We start from the raw sequence: 17,593 nt of genomic DNA on the forward strand, positions 1-17,593 counted from the left end.
AAGAAAGGGCAGATACAACTGAAGCTTTGAAAACTGAGCAGAAATTACCCTTTTATAAGAAGGATTTATATTTATAAAGGAAATCTCCATTTGTAAGAGTATCTGTCAACTCTCTATACCAATGAAGAAGGATGACTCAATCCCCATGGAGTATTATCAATAGAGAAGACATGGACTTAAATCTGTTTAACAACCGTACCCTATTTACTAATCAGTCTTATATCAATTTAATTATTATATCTTATATCAATTTAATTATTAAACCAGCCAAAGAACCTAGAAGGGAGGAAGGAAAAACTTTCCACGTCTACATTTTCTATGGCTAGGTTTCTTTCTCTTTCCTCCCTTCCTTCTTTCCTTCCTTCTCTTCTTTGTTTTTCTTGGTACTTTCTTGGCATAGTTGATAATTTTTTATTGATTTTAGAAAAAAAAATAATTAAAAGCTCTTTAAGAAGTTATTGTCATCCCTTTCCTCTCTCAGATAGCGAGTGCACAGAGAATCACCTCTAGCCCATCAGTGACTGCCTGTGCCAAGGTAGGTGTCTTGTCTTTACAAGGCTTTATGTACATTTATTTTGTTTCAGTCTCTTCAGAAAGCCTCAGATGTTTACTATGGCCTCTCTTTCTTGACCTCCTGATCAAATCATAAGGCTCCTCAAAACTCGTTTGTCCTTTTACTTTCTTTTCAGATCCCTCACCTTCAGTCTTTCACAGATTCTCTATTCCTGCCTTCCATGAGCCTCCCTTCTTGCAAGGATCTTGCTTCTGAAGCATTGGCTGCTTTGTCACTTTATGATTCTTTTGAACCAAACCTTTGTCTAAATTAATTTATGAGTTTTATTGTTATTCTTGGCAGAAGCAATGCCTACTACAAGCTACTCCAACATAGCCAACAGAAAAAATCTGCTTTCACTTATTTTTCTGCTACTTTCCTTAAATTGAAACAGAATTGTTTTAAAAATATTTCAGAGATATATTGACCTGAAACTTGTTTTTATTATAGTGGTGACTAACTCTTGATGATTGTGCTCAAGCAGATTTGTTAAAATCTCAAGTTGTATTCAATCTTAAAAAATAATCTACAGAATCATAAGATTTTTTTTAATAAACATGATTTTTTTAAAGCAAAACAACTGGACTGAGAACAATAATGTCTTTTTATAGTGGTTGTTTTCATTGGGTTATTACTGCTTCCACCCATGAGTAGAACTATTATGTGTTTTGAATAATTAAAAAAGATCTGTTGCTTGTTGATTTTGGATTTGTTTGCCTGACATATTGAATTAAATATTCAGTTAGTGAATGACATATGGCATTTCTTCACTGAAACATGGCAAATATGGCTTTTTCTTGGTGCACAGATCTTGTTTTCAACCAATTTTATAAGCTGCACAGGATGAGTGAATTCAAGAATAGATTGTTCAAGATTTATAAATCATATACATTCAATGATTGTTTTTTGCTACAAAGTAAATCTAGACTCATGGATAATAAATATTTATGAAGACAAAACCTTTTCAGAATTCTAAATTGAGAAGCCATATGCTGGCTAACTGTCTCATTGTAACTTTCTTCTTTGTTAGTTCGATATTTCCAGCTTACAACATTTTTCATGGCTCCACACTAGCTCAATTTTATCTCTTGTTGGCAATAAGACCTGACATATGAAAAATGCACACCACTGTAATATTCAACAAAGTGTTAACTAATCCAATGTACATTAATATATCTATATGTTAAATCATGAAATTTTTTATGTGATTCCTATTCTTAGAGAATTTAGCATGAAACTTTATCTTGTATCACTTGGGTATTTATCCATATTTCAGCACCTAAAACACAAACAAACAAATAACAAACCTGAAAGCAAAATCAATAGAATCATTAAATACAATTTCATGTAAATAGATGAAAACTGGTTAAGAGTGATGACAATGGGAAAAAAATTTTTTTTCCCATTTTTTGGTATAACTCCACTGGTAATGATGATGGGAAATACTGGATATAGTACAAGAATAATTCTGAAGATGAGGCAATGATGTATATTGTAAGCTCTTTGAAGGTAAGGATTTTGGTCTACAGACCTTCTTCAAATAATTTTCATGTTTCCCTATGCTTCTTTGCATATCAGAACTCAAATGTATGTTTCATATTTATGAATTGGTGTTTCATCAGATTCCCTTAGAACTTAGCTATAAGACAATAAAGACAAGCAGTCTTCCAGTACTGCTCCTGCTCACTAGAAGGGAAATAATTTGTATTTTTACTTGGTTTCTGTTCTTCCTGATGTACTCATAGGAATCTTACTCCCAATGTGGTAACTTTGTATTGTGTCAATTTTGCTAACTTAATTTCTCAGATTTTCCTTTCTCATATATTCTGGATAAAGTCAGCCATAAAAGAAACTTGTGTGATATCTGGAAGGCCGAGGCCAAAATGAATAGCTGACTTTTTTTCTTTTTTTTTTTTTTTTTAGTATTCTGAAGGTAAGGTAGAACCAAGACCTTTTTCAGCTTATGTAAATCTTCATCAGTGCATTACCTTACTTTGCTAGTGCGGGGAAGAAGTTAGACCCTTGTTTTCTAAGGTTCTTGATAGGTCTTGTGCTTCATCCTCTGCACATCATGACCAAGACACATGTGTAACTCTTAGGTCAAGTGTGCCCAGATTACAGCATAGGTTTCTCACATCATTAAAACTGGAAGCAATGAGTAACAGGTGTGTGTTTTATTTTGTTTTTATGAGTTTCATAGATTCATTTATCTCATAGGTTCCAGTTATCCTCACCAATTACAGTCTATTTTTCCTCACAAATTGACATCCAATATTTCTTTCCATATCCTGACCTTGACTTCAAGTCCAACATCAGATGTAAAAGCAACAATCTTAAATAAAATGCTTAATCTTCTCTGATAATTATGTAAGGCCTAATCCCTATAACAAGTCTCTTACTCTATACCATTCATCATGGTTCTTATTCTCTGGTCAAACCTGAAATCATACAGAATTGGGTACCACAAGTGGTTTTAAGGGATCAGACCTTAAGAATTAGTTCTCTGAAGTTCTTGTAGATTATATAGAATTGTTTATTCAATCTTATTAGTTTTGAAAACATTAATGGTTGTTTCCAGTAGTAATTGGGTTCATGGTAGTTCATGGCATTCCCTGACAAAAGAGTTATTTAAATTATCATCTGGAGATATATATAATCAAGTGCTACAGAAGGCATTTTTGGATGGCTATGCCACAGAATCCAGTAGTGAAAATAATGGAGTGCAAGGGGGTTGGTTGGATTCCTAAGTATGCAAGTAGTTTGGGGAAATAGACTGATAAGCTTAGTACTAAAATCTCATCTCAATTTTGGGTCCAGGTAAGAGATAAGAACCCTTTTACAATCTCCTAAAATGGAACACTTATCTCCTGTATCCATAGAATTAAGATTTCTAAAAGTCAAACCTAAGTCTTATCCTACAAGTAAGTAAAGTAAAATTTTACATTCTAAATTACAAGTGAGTAAATTACAAATTACATTTGTAACATCATGGGTGTCTTTTGTTAAAATTAAGATATCAATTTGGAAGAATAGGGACCCTTAAAATTAGTACAGATCTTTATGAGCACAGTCTGTTGAAGCTGAGGACTTTGACCTCATAAATTATTCTGAAATGTTTTTACCATTAAAAATAGATTTACCTTCCACTTTGGTGCATACCTGTAATGGCCTCCTCTAAAGTATCTGACTTGTAGTGAACTCTTGATACTCTTTAATAACTATCCCATCACCTCTTATTGTTTCTGAACTTATAATTAGATTCAAGTCCTGGCAGGCCACAAGAGGTAAACCCAAAATTATGATACATGGGAAGGTAGAATAAGCACGAAAAAAATTGTAAGACTTTAGCTAATTTGTATTAGCAGAAATGCTGACAATATGCATGGGGATGAATCCTACTGGTATTAGAACAGAGTGAAATAAATATATCATTGGACTGGGGGGAATTCTTTCATATGAGCATACTAAGTAGACTTTCTGTTTTAAGATGTTATACCATGATGGGTTGAAAACAGTTCTAGCACTGTACTTAGGTGACAAAAACAGTCCACAGACAGAGACCAATCAAGAAGAAATGACAGATTTTCCTTGGTATTTTATAGAAGTATTTTAGAATGTTTGAAAAGCTATAATGGAGTAATCATATAAGACTTACTCACAAATTCTCCAATCTTATACTAACTGCATTCACTGAAAGGATACAGATGAGGCTCCCTTTATCAAGATGGTAAGAAATCCATATAAGAATGAAACTTCAAACATCTTAAGAGATCTTTGGTGTGTATTCTCTGCAAGCAGAAGCTAGAGGAGCTGTGGCTGCACTGAAAGCTTGTCAGACCCACATGTTGCTGCAGTTCCACATATTGCTATTGCCCTGCTGGCTCCCCTTGTTGCCAGGGAACAGCATCCAGGACTGAAGTTCCTCCACTTCCTGCTGAATCACATCATTCAGGTTCTCCAGATCCTGAGCCAAATGGGTATGTCATTGCATGGTGATGCTTTCACTGCCCATTGTTCATATTGAGATTTGAGTTAGAGAAAGACGTGGTTTCCAGTTTGAAATTCTGAGTTCCAAAATGTCAGTATTTCCCCAGGGTCCCTTACTTTGTCTCCATCTTTTCCACCTAGCTGCCAACTTGCTATCTTTAGGTCCCGTATCAGAAACAAAAGTATCAGTCTTATATATAGACTTTAACTCACTTCAAAATATTGGTAAGTTCTCATTTCTACTATAAATTTCTTATTCTACATCATTTATGGTGATTCTGATTCTCTGATATACCTTTACTGAACATCCCTCTATAACTCTGAAATACAGGGATTATACAACACCTTCTCTTCAACATCTGTAATTATAATGTTAAAATCGAATATTATCAGGGTTCCTGGGTAGCTCAGTTTGTCAAGCCTCTGACTCTTGATTTTGGTTCAGGGCATGATCTCAGGGTTGTGAGATCAAGCCCCATGTCGGGCTCTCCACTCTACCTTCTCTGTCTCTCCCTTTGCACTTCCCCCCACTTGCACACTTGTGCTTGCAGGCTTTCTATCTCTCTAAGATAAATAAATAAATCTTTAAAAAATAATATTATCTAACAATTATGTCTAAAATATTCAATGCTTTATTTGTATCTCTGCGAATGTGGTCTAATAGAAAACGTGTTGTCTCTGAATATAATAGGAAAACATGGCTGAGCCTATACCAAAATAAGAAATATAATTAGGAAGAGTTGCTGCTCATTTTAGAGTAAAATGTATTTGGGGGTCAAAAGTAATTAATAAGAAGTCTTGATCACTTTCAGTTTTATGGTCAGTGACATTAAGGAGACATCTTTACACATATAGGTGTCCATTTTATGGGTAAGTATGTATGAAATGTCATGTTTGAAAAGAAATTTGCTAAAAATAAAGCATCTCCATCCTGTAAAGTCCAATAAAAGAACAGAGATATAACCAGGAATATATTTGGATATGACACAACTGATGATTATTGGTTTCTGTCTTTTGTCCATGTTCCTGTCTCAAATGACGATAGGCTAAAGTTCTTACAACTGCTGGAATTGGGAAGGCAAAGGAAGAGAATGTTAGGGTGTGGACTGGAAGGCAAATCTGGTTGGGAAAATTGCAGGGAACTTCTGATCAGAGAAATTAAATGTGAATTCTTGCTTCCTCAATATTCACCTAGTTAATTATTCTTGGATAGGCTAACACAAATAGCACCAACCAAATGGGAACTCCGAGTATCAGTTTTAGTAGCTAGAAGTTCTAATTAATCACAGGACCAAACTTGTTCCCACTCCTATTGAAGGCAGATTAGTTAACCACCACCAAGAATTGCCAAAACACAGCCAAGACAAGAACAGATTGGATTGTTTAGCTGTTCTTCCCTTACTTAGCTCCTAGCAAGCTACCTGCATAGACTCATGCAAGTCAATTAATTAGGATCCAGTAATCTGAACCGACATTTCAAACCACATTTTTTTTGCATTATGATTCATTATGATTGTGTTTTTTTGTAGTTGACTGATCCTTTTCTTGGACATAATCCTGGATTACCAAAGGGCTTGATCATTTAATTTCTTTAGTCAATAGAAAAAATAACAAAATGGTGGATGCTAAAAGCTTCTGTCATCCCATCTCACTCCTCTCCTTAGGAAAAGGATGATGATCTACATTCACAAAGGTAAAATGGGCTTGCTTCAAAGGCATCACTGGTTATTGAATAATAATTGCAATAAGTGGTTATAGAACCTACTTGAGGTTTCCTGACCACACAAGACCTTAACTGGGGAGGTAAAAATGTTTGTTATTAAATCATGTTAAAATTTTAAAATGCTGGGGCGCCTGGGTGGCTCAGTGGGTTAAGCCGCTGCCTTCGGCTCAGGTCATGATCCCAGGGTCCTGGGATCAAGTCCCGCATCGGGCTCTCTGCTCTACAGGGAGCCTGCTTCCCTCTCTCTCTCTCTCTCTCTCTCTGCCTCTCTCTTTCTCTCTCTGTCTACTTGTGATCTCTCTCTGTCAAATAAATAAATAAAATCTTAAAAAAAAATTTAAAATGCTTACATAGAACTGCACAGTTTAAATTACTAAATTGTGATAATGTTTTCAACTTAAAATTGCTATAAGACTTTCTTTTCCACCACCTGGGTGGCTCAGTTGGTTAAGCAACTGCCTTCTGCTCAGGTCATGATCCTGGAGTCCCAGGATCGAGTCCCCACATCGGCTCCCAGCTCCATGGGGAGTCTGTTTCTCCCTCGGACCTTCTCCCCTCTCGTTCTTTCTGTCACTCTCACTCTTAAATAAGTAAACAAAATCTTTTTTAAAAATTAAGACTTTCTTTTCCTTTAGAATCACCAGATAAACACGGATGTCCCCTGCTATTTTAGCCAAGAGCAGGGAATTTTAATTCCCTGGAGTAAATATTTTATATCTCCCAAGCAGTTCTTATTCAAAATCCTGCTTAACTGTTAAATATAAACCCATTTGGGTTAAAAAAAGGATATATATAATTATACATGCATACCTATATGTATATATCTGTATCTATATGCATATAAACATAGAGATTTGCATATGCACAAATAGATCCATATATATATATATGGACATACACACACATATATAAAATATATATAATATATAATACATAATATATATAATATATAATATATATATATACTCAGTTGATAGTTGAATATTCTTTGAAACTTTTCCTACAGTGTTTAAAAGCTCAGATTCTAGAAACAGAGTTTCTAGATTTTAATCCTAACTCCACAGTTGACTAAACTCACTCAAGTTACTTAACTTCTCGATGCCTCAGTTTACTCATCTTCCTACTGGGGATAATAATAGTGACTATTCCATAAAGTAGTTGTGAAGACTTCAGGAGTTAATCAATGTAAGATCTGAGAACAGTATCTGTCATACATTAAACATATTAAACTCTATATGTGCAACTCTGTTTTATCTGAATTTTTACATTGTTTCTCTACAAAAATAAAATAGGTTTATATATATATATACATATATATGTATATATATATTTTTTAAATGAGGGATTATAGAATTGATTCACAAAAGAAGTAATGCAACTTCTTTGTAATGTCTTATTCTCACTACGTCTCTATTGTTCAAATTTGCAAGAAACACTTCCTAAAACTAGGGCTGCATATATAACCCCCTATTCTGTAACACTGCCGGTGGTAATAAACCAACTGCCTTCTCAGATGACACGATGTTGAATTTGAATGACATTTTACATAAGAATTTGAGTTTTTCCCAGTAATATATCTAGATAAAGAAGTTATTTTGACATTGCATAAGTTGGAAGTGAAACAATTACATAACTCAAAAGAATAGAGTTGAGACAGATTGCATCTGGATGAGAAGATAGCAGCAACCTGAAAGATATATTATCCCTTAATAGATTTAACAGTGAAAAATTATTTAAAAGGGAAAGATACAAATTATTTGTTCTACTTTGAATGCCTTTTACTGAGTAAAACAAGGTAGAAAAAGAACAAGTATAAAAATTTAGAAGAAATGTCCTTTTTTGATTTTGTATCTTTGAAATTAGATTGCTCTTCTTTAGTATTGGTTGCCATTATAAATAAGGATGATCCAAGAATAAGAAAATGGATAATTTAAAAATATAGATTGAAGTATAGTTATCATATATTTGTAGATTTCTCATTATTGTTTTTATCTCTCTCTACATAGTCAATTAATTGAAATCCATAAAACTATATTGAAAAGGTAGATGCTATTAATTAGAAATTCATACACAAACATCATGTATCTATTGAATCCTATTATATGCATATTATTAAACTATACAGTGAGGGAAAGAAAGGACAGAAAAATAATGAAGTAATCTACATACTAGAGTATTTTCTTTTTCAGAATAAAAATTAGAAAATCAGGTCTGTGTGTGTGTGTGTATGTGTGTGTGTGTGTGTATTTACCTGTATCTGTGTGTCTGTGCGTGTGTGCGTCTGTGTGTGTGTTTCAACTACATAATCTTATACACTCCAGGTAAGAGCATTTTACTTAAAATTTTCTGTCCATATAATAAAAAGCTATAACACATTCTCCTCTCTATCTCAGAGTAAATGCAATATGCTATGTGAGATCACTATTATTCTTTGGAAGGAGAGAATATGTAATATACAACATTCATTAGCCAGTCAGTTTCCATTGTAGGAAGGAGTAAACCCTCTTTTTCATTTGCCATAAAAAGTTACAGAAATATTCCTCATTCTATATTACTTGTGTTAATAAATATGGTTATTTTAAAACACTTTCCTCATTTTTCTGGGGAAAAATAATTTTACATGAGATTAAAATTGCAATTCAAAATCTTACAAAAGCAGTACAAAGATTTTAACCCATAACTTCATTATGTAATACAAGGAGAACAGAAGTCAGTAAAATTCAATGACAGTTTTGCCTTAAGATTAAATGAGTTCCTGACATTAATCTTTATTACCATGGCTGATGGTAAATTATCAATTCCAAGGACTCTTTTTATTGGACATAATTATTCAGATTTACCAAGTGGCTCTAAAGAAGATGTTATCAAATAACTTGTTCAACTTTACTGTTATAAATAATTAGTTCAGGACGGTTTTCAGCCAAAGTAGTATAAAAAATAAATAGAGCACACAGGAATGTCTGACAAGGTAATATGCCCAATAAATCTATCAACTTTCCCAAGGCACTGAGAAATTTCTATTGTCAGGATGATATTCTCTATTATGTCTAACATATGGATATAACATTACTTTAAGAATGAATAGATCAAAACACAGATCTAAAATATGTTTTCTTAATAGTGGAATTAAAGCTAACAGAATTAAAATATTTTTAAAGTAAATTGTGTTAAAATGGACAACTCAATAGAATCTGAATAGAAAAAATGCATTATTTTCTTCTTTTGACTATAAAAGTAGATTTCAGCTTTTTGGAAAATTCATCTTTCAAAAAAAAGTTTATTGTTGAAAGTGTTCTGGTAACAACATGTCTTCTTGCATTCATGCCTATTTAACCACAGCCTAAGAAAAAATGGATCTGACTTTCTGCCTACATCTACAGAAACCTCATGATCTTTAAAATAAAAGCATGAATAGAATTTTAGAATAAAAGAATAAAATAAAATAAAATTTTAGAATAAAAGAACATATACATGCAATGGAAAAATCTGTGGCAGATGAAAACAAAATGACCCAAGAAAAGTTAAGAGCTTGATCTAAATTATCAAACAAAAGTGAATTAATTTCAATGAGGTTAATTTTAATGACTGGATATTACTAGCAAACTGTATTTTAAGGCAGGATAATTGATCCTCAAATCACTCATAATGTGTTGTCAATGTGCACAAACAAAAGCATTCATAGACAAAAGTAACTATTCAAGGTCTTGCTGAGGACCCTTTTGAGATTCTGTTTCTCCAGTAAACTCTGCCTCCTCTCCAATCAGCTGTAATTTCTTAGTCCTCTGAATTCCCCAAAGATTTTTTAATCTTTCCCATTTACTTGTAAATGAATCATAGATGACAGGATGGCATTTATTTAAATCTGCCATACTAATTTAATTTCCTCTGTGTTTTGTTCTGCCTACTAGATATTAAACTTGCAGATGGCATGAGTTGTCTCTTGTCTTTTGTACTAGAGCACCATGGTAGATACTGGGTTTCCCACGATTCTTCCCTACCTTGTCATTATAGACACACACTAGCTTTCTCTGTAGTCCTTCAAAGAGTAAAGTACAGTTTGTAATTAACTAGTACTTCAGCAATCTCAATAAGTACTAATTTATCTTAATCCCAATTTCTTCAGAAAAAAAAAGCCTGTCAAATGCATATGTATGAAAATAATTAGCCTTATTTAAAAATATATATATATATATATATATATATATATATATATATATATTTAATTATTTATTTTAGAGAGGCAGTGTGCAAGTGGGGGAGGAGCAGAGGGAGAAGGACAACAAGCATGAGTGTAAAATCCTACCTGGGGCTTGATTACACAACTCTGAGATCATGACCTGAGCTAAAATCAAGAGTTGAACATTCAACCCACTCAGCCACCCAGGTGCCCTGGTCTTATTTTTTAAGAAAACTTGGTCAGGTATTTCTTTTTTAGATTTTGTTTATTTATTTGAGAGACAGAGAAAGAGAGCATGATAGAGGGGAGAAAATCAGAGGAAGAGGGAGAAGCCGATTCCCACTGAGCAGGGAGCCCGATGTGGGTCTTGATTCCAGGACCCTGAGATCATGACCTGAGCCAAAGAGAGATGCCCAACCGAGTGAGCCACCCAGGTTCCTCTTGGTCATGGTATTTTATGATCTCTCCAGTTAGCATCTCTTCTCATACTCTATATATTTGGGGGAAGCTGCTCAGATACTGTCCTCCAGAAAGCCTTCACTAGTAATCACTCCCCTTCTCTAGCCTATGCTAGATTCCTCTCAGATACACAACCATAGTTGCTACATATCTTATAGCACATATCATTCTGTAATGTGCGGTCTCTTACCTGGTCAGTCTCTAATCCAACTGTGCTATGATTACTTTCCAGGCAAGACCTTCACTCCATTCTGTTCCTGCCATGACACACTCCCCTTCATCCATTTGCCCATCCTCAACTCCTTCCCTTCTGGTAATCATCAGTTTATTCTTTGTATTTATTTATGGGTCTGTTTCTGATTTTTGTTTATTTGTTTTGTTTTTTTTTTTAGATTCCACATATGAGTGAAATCATATGGTAATTGTCTTTCTCTGACTTATTTCAGTTAGCATGATATATTCAAGGTCCATCCATGTTGTTACAAATGGCAATATTTCATTCTTCCTTATGGCTTAGTAATCTAATGCATGTGTTGTATTTGTGTGTATGTGTATGTGTGTGTGTGTGCGTGTACAACATCTTAAATCCATTCATCCATCAACGGACATTGGTTATTTCTATGTATGAGCTATTGTAAATAGTGCACCAATAAACATAGGAGTGCATATATCTTTTCAAATCAGTGTTCCTTTTCTTTGGATGAATACTCAGAAGTAGTATTGCTGGATCATATGGTGGTTCTATTTTTTAATTTTTTTTGAGAAATATCTCTGTTTTCCATACTGGCTGCACCAATTTACATTCCCATCAACAATGCCCAAGAAGTCATTTTCTTTCCATCCTCACCAAAATTTATTATTTTTTATCTTTTTGATACTAGCCTGACTGATATGCGGTTTTGATTTGCATTTCCTTGATAACTAGTGATGCTAAAAATCTTTTTCTGTGTCTCTTGACCCCCTTATGACTTTTCATTTAGAAAAATGTCTCTATTTCTTACTGAGTCTAGTGAAAGGTTTATCAATTTTGTTTATCTTTTCAAAGAACTAGTTTCACTGATTTTTTTTTTTGTCTCGATCCCATTTATTTTCATTCTGATCTTTTTTCTTTCATTCAACTAACTCTGGGTTTTGTTTATTCCTCTTTTTCTAGTTCCCTTATGTATAAAATTAGATTGTTATTTGAGATTTTTCTTGTTTCTTCAGGTAGGCCTTTGTTGCTATAAACTTCCCTCTTAGAACTGCTTTTGCTGCATCCCATGGATTTTGGTGGGTTATATTTTCATTTTTTTTTTTTTTTTATTTGACAGACAGATCACAAGTAGGCAGAGAGGCAGACAGAGAGAGACAGGAGGAGGAGGCAGGCTCCCTGCTGAGCAGAGAGCCTGATGCGGGACTCAATCCCAGGATCCTGAGATCATGACCTGAGCCGAAGGCCGAGGCTTTAACCACTGAACCACCCAGGCGCCCTATATTTTCATTTCCATCTGTCTCAAGGCATTTTCTGATTTCTCCTTTGATTTCTTCACTGACACATTGGTTGTTTTGTAGCATTTTGTTTAACCTCACATTTGATTTTTTTCTACTTTTCTTTTTGTGATTGATTTCTAGTTTCATAACATTGTGGTCCTAAAATATGTTTGTTATTATTCAGTATTCTTAAAATTTATTGAGATTTATTTTATGGCCTAGTATAGGATCTAGCCTGAAAAAAAGTTCCGTGGCTACTTGAGAAGAATGTGTATTCTGCTCCTTTGGAATGGAATGTTCTGTATATATCTATTAAGTCTATCTGATCTGTTGTGTCATTTAAGGACTATGTTTTCTTATTTCTTTTCTGACTGGATGATCTATCCATTGATATAAGTGGGAAGGGTCTTCCTACATTGCCATCTTGAAATACCCTCCCCAGTTATGTTTTGACCTTTGATATTCTTTTCATAAATATATAACACTATCAAGTCTCCCTCTTCTCTAAATCTGTGTTTTATGTTGAGGCAGATGTGCATATGTGGAGGTAATACATTTTGGACTAAGTATTCTTGATAGTATTTTTGTCTTCTTATAGCTCAATAACCTTATACTGCTCTATTTTATAGGAAGCAGAAAATTTTATGAGTTCAATTTGGTTTGTATTCCACAGCAGTAACTGAAATCATGAATTTGCTCCATTTGCTTACAAATAAGCAATTTATGGCTTGAATGAACTCTTTCAGTGATTACAGTCTTTAGCAGGAAGACATGGTATTTAATATCTTAAAAAATAAACAAACCTCTAGTAAATTTAGGGACCCATATATATACTGGCAATCATTTACATGTTTTTGAGTTGTTACATGAGACTGTCATCAAATGTCTAAATAATTCAGTATATGATAGGAATTTACAAGTATAAATTAATTTATTTTTTCTTTTTAACCAGTCTGAGTGGTTTAAATGTTTTAGATTAAATGTATCTAGAGCTTAAAGATAGTTCAGAAAAAGATTTTTTTCCACAATATAGTTTGAAACATTGATTTTTGAATTTAGATATCATTCAGATTATTTAATTACAAGATACCATCACCTTCCTCATATACCTGCACGTCATTCATCTATCCACTCTATCAATATTTATGATTGTTGGTAATAGAAACATTGTCACTTTCTTTTTTAATTGTGATCATTTTAAATCTAGAAATATATTAGAATTAAACTCAACCTGGCAATTGTTAACATTGATGGTTTTATAGTCCTTTTACAGTAATAGACCTTCAGAGAACATAGGAAATCCAGGGTCCTATGCTTTTCTCAAACATGCATGTGAGGTTTGTCGTCATTGTTTTCCCCAACACTTAGCTCACAAGACTTTCCTTCCAACAGAATATTAAATAAGCTTCTCTCAAGTTCAGCCTCTTTCTGAGATAACAACCATTATGTTTATGGAGTGGCAGAATGAGAAGGATATTACCAGGAGAGACTGGATAACACCACTTTCCAGAAGTTTTTTTTTTTTTTTTAAGTTCCTAGGAGAGATTCTTTTCATTTTAACCTTGTCAACTTTGTTGGCAGTTTACAATCTTTAGCATTGACTCAAAAGCACTCAATATTCTAGTCCATGGGCTCCTTTTACTAGTCCAGAAGGGTATTAGAACACAGAGAGGCAAGTAAAAAGATAAACAATATTCCAAATCAAGGGGAAGATTATTGGAGATAATCTTCATTGGAGATAGGGGTTTAAGGTCGATTAAGCTGGAAAACTCAAAGCAGAATGATTAGGAGTAACAACAGTGCCTTGATGGACCACAATTGATTATGTGAGGACCCCAGAATATTACTCTAATTTTTGTATTAACCACCCTGTCATTTATAATTTAACTATCAAAAAGAAAAGAAAGGTGATCAACCACTCTTTTAAAGGCATTGTGTTAATAATTGGAAACTTACTAAGAATAAGACTTGATATAAGCCCTCTAGGAACTATTGATTACAATTATATAAAGTAGATTCAGAATACATGAAGAGAAATATAATAATTAGGACATATTTATGAAGTTCAAGATGAGCACTGTAGCAATAATTCTTGTCTATTTTAGGTTTCTAGCATTACCCATGCTTGATCTTACTAACCCCCAATAAAATTAATATTTGAAGTGGGATATTGAATCGAGATATTGTAAAATGATTCCTACGTACTACAATCATTTTGGGTAGCTGAGAATATATACACAATCAGTAAAAGTAGAGTCCTAATGTATCTACTACTAAAACAGATATATGACTTAATTAGCTTTAAAGAGCCTACTGATAAGATCTAGCAATATTTGTGAGTTATAAAGATGGGGAATTATGACATAAGGCATGACATGAGTACTCATATTTGCCAGTAATTCACAAAAATCACTCAACCTATTACTGACTATAAATGTAGAATTCAAGAAATGGTATCAGTTACACTTGGTTCTCCTTGCATTGTATATGTTGCTCATAAAGCTGGCTGATTCATTTGACTCGAAATCTTACCTCTTTGGAGATAACTTAATGTCACTCACCAGCTTTATATTTTACCTGGGTGCCTTAGGATCACCCAGCATTCAATTTATCATCTTCTCTCATAAGCCATAGTCTATGTTGACATGCCCATTACTAGATACTCAGCCTCAAAAGGATAGATTATTTTTATTTCACTCACCCTAATATACAATAAGGCATTACATCTCATTCAGTATATCTATTGATTATTTTCTCATCCTCATTGCCATAGACTTCTGTCATCATCTATAAGCCAGCTGTAATTGCTTAGTCCTACTTTCCCCAACCACTTCAGCTAGCATACTTTTCTTACACACAATCAGCTAGCATCCTTTTCTGATATACTTTTTTAAAATTTTAGAATAATTTTAACATCAAACATAATTTTTAAAAAGATTTATTTATTTGAAAGAAAGAGAGAAAAAGAAGAGAGGATGTATCAGTGGGGGGAGGAACACAGGGAGAGAATCTTCAACTAGACTTCCCGTGAGTGCAAGCAAGACCTAGGGCTCTATCCCAGGACCCAGGATGTCATGACCTGAACCAAAACCAAGAATCTGATGCTTAACCAACTGAGTAACCCAGGCACTTCAAGCATCTAACACATTTTAAAGAGTGTTTTCTCTAAAACATTGCTTGACTCATGTCAATCTTTTACTTAATTTTTTTTCAATATTTTGCTAAAGTCTTTTTTAAATATATTTTTGTATTTTTAATATGTTCCTTATTTACCTTGCCAACCTTACCTCCCTTTATATTCCAAATTTTATTACATCAAAATTGATATTCATACTTTTCTCAGTATATACTGAGGAACAGTACATACTTGCCTTTGTGGATTTTATCATATCATTCTTCTAGACTGAAATAAATTCTTCTCTATTTTTTAACATCTCCTTTTCCAATAAAGCAGGAAAAAAAAAAACTCATCGGTTATATCATCTAGACCATCATCATCTTAACAAGCTCATTTCTTCTTTCACCTACACTTTGCATAGGCACATCTACATGGACCATGTTTACTTTACTTAATAATGTATATAATATTTCTTTTTGTTTATTTTTCAGTCAGATCTTGAGAGAAGGAACCATGTCTCTTTCAAAATTGTGTTCCTAGGGTTTAAACACTGTGCCTCACAATGTGTACCCAGTGAAAGTATTTTAACGTTAGAGATGACTGAAGAAAGTGAATACAGGACAGTCCTCTGCACTTAACTATTGAACACTCTGTAAATTTAAAAAAACTCTGTAAATTATTCTGAAAATATCGGAGAATATTTTTTTCTCTTCTTAAGGATATATGGGTGAACACTGGATTTAGTTTACATATACTTAAGGTAAACATTAAACGCAGGCTTCCATGTATGAAAACCTGCTATTTTCATCATAGTTCCTTACTGTTGTATTCTGTAACTTTGGCTAGGTCATGAAACTGTTTAAATACAGCCAGTAGTAAGCTATAGATAAAAAAACAAAAAAAAACAAAAACAAAAAACTACACTTGCTTGCTAGCTTAAGAAAAAAATGAGAAGAAATGTCTTAAATTTGTCAAAAGATAGCATACTCTAAAAAAATTAAAAACTATAATTAAGGTTAATATTTATTTTTTCAAAACTAAATTTACTAAAAGTATTTATATAAACTATGTCAACATATTACTCAATATGCTATAGCTCATTATGTTATTTTTAAAAATGGTAAATAGTTTCATATGGCTTATATGAATTCACATTTTCTATGAAAAAAATCTGCTCGAAAATGCTGCTAATATCTTTTTTACCAAATTCAGATTTGTTTATAAATTTTGACATTAATCATTATTATCAAATGTAATAATTGCAGGTGGCAATTTACATGAAAAAGCATTCAAGTAAATGTGAAAGTATTAATGATGGGCTGTAGAATTTATTATAGATATGAGATACACACCTTCAAAAATTTAAATTCACTTCCTATTTTATTGGGAATTAATGACTGGAGAAATAACAATTCTGCTTAATAATACAATTCCCCAAATTTAGTGAACATGTACTGCACACATGGTAGGCTTCTTAATACTTTAGGGCATCCAATGCTGGCAAGAACATCTTTAGCAATCATGGTAAGCCCGCGAGTGGGAAGGTCAGATGAATACAGCAGAACTGAAACAACACATTCTTATTTAGCATATTATATGAGGACCTTTCCTACTCTTTCTTTCCTGACCTTTTGCTTTACTTCTTACCAGAATTTAGGATTTATTAATATTGTCTTCAATTTCAAAATGGGTCCTCTTTTCTAAATTAGACCCAGTCTGGATGCTATTTATCTATTTTTTTTTTTTTATTCATCCTACATCTCAGGATTCCTCTAGTCCTGCCTGATGGACATACCAGTGAAATTGCTGGTTATATAAGGGATGAAACTGAAAAGTTATGCAACTGTACTGATTGAAGTGAGAATTTTTACTTTCGAGGTTTTCATATCTCATGGAGAATCAAATAAATAAACAGATAACTGCAATGCAGGATGAAAGAGGTAATTTCTGGGTATTGCGAGAGTCTATCAGGGGACTATTTTATAGCCTACAATATGGCCATGATATACAAGGTTGAAGTAAAACCCTAGGAACTAAACAAACAAAAACTGTTATCTGATAATTATAAATAAATGTAGGCAACACTTATTCTAAATGTTTTACACG

The sequence above is a fragment of the Lutra lutra genome, chromosome 2 (genome assembly GCF_902655055.1).
Source record: "Lutra lutra chromosome 2, mLutLut1.2, whole genome shotgun sequence".
NCBI classification, from domain to species: Eukaryota; Metazoa; Chordata; class Mammalia; order Carnivora; family Mustelidae; genus Lutra; species Lutra lutra.